The sequence below is a fragment of the Cynara cardunculus genome (genome assembly GCF_001531365.2).
Source record: "Cynara cardunculus var. scolymus isolate 2C chromosome LG 12, CcrdV1, whole genome shotgun sequence".
In the NCBI taxonomy this organism is placed as follows: domain Eukaryota; kingdom Viridiplantae; phylum Streptophyta; class Magnoliopsida; order Asterales; family Asteraceae; genus Cynara; species Cynara cardunculus.
In genome coordinates, this window is record NC_037539.1 from 38,761,754 (window position 1) to 38,767,184 (window position 5,431).

Genomic DNA, 5,431 nt, shown 5'->3' on the forward strand with positions numbered 1-5,431 from the left:
ATGAGACATTCGTTAAAGATCTTTTTGGTGAAATCGGTGTTTTCGATTCCATGAACGGTAACTGTGAAGGTTTTGATCCTTTTGGTGAAAATGCAACTGTAGATCATGATAATACACTACAAGTTCAATGCAATTTTTCAGCAAGGGATGAGGATGGTTGCAGTTGTCTAAATGAAACAATACGTGAGCATAGTGTCTCGATCAATGATGGAGTTTGTGAAGATTTTGATGATGATGATGTTGCATCGTTGAGTAATGATTCTGAAGGTACTATCTTATTTTGTTTTTTTTTTTTTGTAAAAACCTGTATAACCAATGTTTGTATATCTGTGTTGTTTCTTGGTTATGTAACAATACACTAACAGTTATTGTTTATGCATTTTTATGATTAAAAATGATTTGGTTCGTTTGATTTTGTAGATTCTCAATCTCAGGACATGGGGGAAACATCGGATGGGTCGAAATATTGGTTTGCTATTATAGACATAAAATATAATCTGAATGTGGGTGATGTTTTTAAGTTTGTAGAATCAGTTGAGAAAATGTACCGAAAGTATGCTAATGAAGCTGAGTTTGATCTACGTTTATCTAACAAGAAGATAAATAAGCTTGGTCGTTATCACGTACCGATATTATGTGTGTAGTAAGGAAGGGAGGCCACCAAGCAAGTATTTTGATTCCTTAGATGTTTTCCAAATGATCGTGGAATCCAAAATTCAAATATCAAGTGTTCCGATTGTGGAGCATGTTTCAAGATTCATTTTTTTAAAGAACGAAGACGATATGAAGTTTACAAGTTTGTTGAGCAGCACAATCACATGCTTTTTAATAAGGAAGAGATGAGGTTTTCACGTTCTAGAAGGCAACTACATTATGTCGATCATAAACATGTATTTCATGGTTCTAGTTCGAAGGTTGGCGTCACCAAATCTCATAGATTTGGGAAAGCCCTTAAGGCTGGTGTAGATTTCTTGGGTGGCACCATAAGAGATCATCAAAACTTCAAACGCGATATGGTATCTTTTGTTGGCAATAAAGACACGTAAATGTTATTAAACGTGATGGCTAATAGGAGGAAGGTGTGTTTTGAGTTTTTTTTTTCCGAGTATAAGTGTAATGATAAGGAGTTGTTAGCAATTTTTTGGGCTGATGAAACTGCCTAATCGAATTATAGGGAACTTGGGGATGCAATTTCATTTGATGCAACGTTTAGGACGAATAAGTAAGTTATACTTGCTATGCAACTATTGGTTGGTTTTATCTATATTCTATGTTATACCTTATATTATATTTCACTGTTTAATTTTCATAGGCATGCTATGATCTTTATTCCATTCATTGCAATCGATAATCATAAGAAATCCAGTGTTGTTGGAGCTGCTTTGATTCATTATGAACCTGTAGTTGATTTCACTTAGGTATTAAATGCTTTTGTAAAAAGCTCAAGGACGGCAACCAAGTTTTGTTATCACTGACCAATGTGCGTCTATGAAACAAGCAATTCCCATTACATTTCTTGAATCTAAGCATCGATTGTGTATGTGGCATATGACTAAAAAGGTTAAATCTAAGGTAATCATGATGAAATTTGTTTGTTATAATTTTTTTTTTCATTTTCATATTTCTTTAATTGTCTTTTTTATATTGGTTACTTGGCAGATTAGTAATTATCTCCATCATCGTATGTCGTTTGTTAGCGACTTTAATAAGTTGGTGTGGCATGTTCATCTTGGTCCTGCTGAATTTGAGATGCAATGGAACAATATGATGAATTTTTATGGATTATGTGGAGACTCATGGTTTGATGAATTGTATGAGATTAAGGAGTCGTGGATTCTGGCTTATTTTAAGGATTATCAAATGTCCGGCCTAATGAAATCAACACCCAGGTCGGAGAGTATCAATGCGTTTTTTTAACGTTTATGCATAATTTTGGCATGATCTTGTTGTCTTTCTTTGTTCTTTTGATAATATAATTGAAAGTCAACGGGTGACATATGGGTCGCTAGAGGTGACAACAAAGAGCACAGTTCCTTGATTGCATTATCAAATCGAGGAACCGTGCTCTTTGTTGTCACCTCTAGCTATCCATGTGTTGCCCCTTGGATTAAATATTGAAGTTTGTGATGTAACTTATGAACATGTTTGGTGACCTATTGGATTTCAAAAATATCATTCATTTATGAACACATTCACTGTTTCACCTATGAACAAAATTACTGTTTCAATATTTCTTATTTTCATTTATGAGCACATTTACTGTTTCACCTATGAACACATGATTATGTTATTATTCTCCACTTATGAACACATCATTTTTCTTATGAACATATTAGTTTTAGTATGAACACACAACTAAGCTTATGAACATATTAGTTGACAAACTTGAAATAGATGATACAATTTCGGTTATGAAACACCAAGGGAGAAATTATTGGGACTGAACTTTGGATATGATAGATGCTATTTTAATTTTCCAAGAATGCCCTTGTTCACCTAAGTTCACACTAGTCTATAGCGCATGTGTTTCCATTAATTACAAGGATGTTATTGTGTCTTTTCAATGGTAGATCAAAAAAATTGAAGGATATGATAGGTTGACAAAGTTAACATCAATGGCTTGGTTAACAAAAGAACAAGCCCCTATATACGTATACATACACACACAGACACACACACACACATATACATATATATATATATATGGTTGGGTTCACGTGAGACAAAGCTGTTTCGTGAGACACGTGAGAAACAATTTTTACACTTGAGACTTCACAACAAAATGTTGTGAAGATAAAACAACGAATCTTCACAGCAAAAACACTGTGAAGGTTTTTCTTCACAGTGTTTTGCTGTGAAGTTTCAAGTGTAAAAATCATGTCTCATGTGTCTCATGAAAACAACATTGTCTCACATGATCCCATGTCTATACACACACACACACACATATGTACATATATAGGGAGAACGAGGTACCTATTTAAAAGAACACGAAAACAAGTGAATCACATGTGATTTACACTAACATCACATACAAAATCAATTCATGTGATTCAGGCGAGCTTGCCTGACGACCTGAAGATGAAGATGTAGCCACAAGTCGCCCAAATACTTTTTTTGACCATTAATGTAAAACCACAAGTGATTTGCCTGTTTTCGTATTTTTTAAATAGGTATCGTTCTCGTTTGATCCTACCCCCCTCTCTTTCTCTTTCTATATATATATATATATATATATATATATATATATATATATATATAAAGTAAGAACCAAGAATCATTGATGTGGTTGAGTTTTGTCTAAACCAATGAAGAGAAGGAAAATTGAGTCAATTGACAACAAATAGAAAGTATATGGAAAGAGGTTGAGATACCTTGTAGCAACTCATAAGACTGGCTCCTCTTTGTTGATGCTCTAAACTCATATTGTTGACTCATTTTGGTTGACCCTTGAACAAATAAGGAAACTCACTTTTTCAAAGAGGTTCAAAAACTAAATAAATAAATAAAAATATTTATATATTCTTTATTACTGAATTGTAGTTGAGTTTTGTCTGACCCACATTAATGGAGAGATGAAAAATTAACAATAGATGGTGAGCATACAAACGAGGTTGATATATTTTTGTGATAACTCATAAGATTGGTTCCTCTTGATCGATCATTTAAATTCATGTCGTTGGTTCATTTTGGATTGACCCTCGATCAAATGAGCCAACCCACTCTTTTTGTAAAGAGGTTAATCTATGTTAAATAAATAAATCTCTATATTTGTATATATTACTAACAACCGATGACATGAGAATCCAAGAATCGAGTATTTTTCATTCTTGAATTATGGTAGAAGTTTGTTTATCCCACATTGATTGAGAGATGAAAAATTGATGATAGACAACGAATATATGAATATTCTCAAAATTTCTATTGGTATTGAATTTGGTTATCCATATATTGATGAGAAAAATAATAAATTGTAAAGAGTAGGGATAGAATTGGGGCGAGTAATGGATCTCTTGTCCTCGATCCCCGTCTAATCCCCTCGTCCCCGACCCCGCCCTGATTAATCCTTGATGGGTTCGGGGATAAGGAATCTCCGGCAGGTTTGAGGAACTCGTTTGGTACCCGTTTAGTAAAAACGATCTATTTTAAAATATAAATTATAAGGAATCGTTGCTATATTAATTACCAATATCGAAAATCAAAATATATTTGTCATTTAATAATAAATATATAAATATATACAAATATATTTATTTATACACACACTATATACATATATTAAATAAAATAAAAAAATAAATCGGGGTCGTATTAGGGGTGGGAAATGCCATTCACGACATTATTTCGGGTATGAAAATAAATCATCATCCCTGTCCTGCTACCCATCATAACGATGAATCCCTGTCACGTTAGGATTGGGATACCTGTAATCCATCCCAACAGGTAAAATTTCCATCTCTAACAAGGAGACTAATATATGAAATGATGATGATATGTCTTTGTGTGCCAACTCCTTGATTGAATATTTTTTACCCACCTTCTAAACTAACCAAATACATTAATTATTCTGCATTGCATTATATTAGTGGTAAATTGACAAATATATGGCTTTTTTAAGAAACAAAATTTAGTAAATCATTATAACTACAAATCTACGGTAGATATATCGATTAGTTTGATTTGTTCCTGATGGATACTGGATTCTATGACCTAGTCGAGGACAGAGATTCCATCCATATTCTTAGGTCCAGGGACAGGGATATGTCTCTATCCGTCGATGAGGGAACAGTATTCCCCACCTGTGGACCCACCCCAAACCCAATTTGATTTATTATATATGCATACATGGATACATGTATATATATATATATATATATATATATATGCATGCATACATACATATATATACACACACATGTATATACATGCATGAATATATACATACATATATATATGTATATATATATATATATATTGTCTAGTTCAAATAAAAATGCTAAATATTGTGAGATTGTAATAATAGAAAGTTAAGAGAAAGTTTATATGTGATTCATTTTACAAAAATCCAAAAAAGTCTATTTGAAAATGCATATGTAAAATAACGTTCCAGATTATCTATATGAGTTCAACTTATGCATCTTAAAATGATTGATATACGGACCTTCTCTTAGAAATCTTAACTCAATTCTTATTTTCTCATGATATTTAACCTTTTTATTTGAACCTTCAACTATATATAGAGAGAAAAATGATCCTGCGGGAAGTTTCAATATCTTATATGATTACACTCCTTTGAGTGTGTTTAATCATATATGATTAAACTTGTGTATCATGCGTGTAATCATATATGAAATTAAACTTCATGTCTTCTCACAAAATATTTTGCTTATCATTTTGAAAAAAAAAATATATATATATATATATATATATA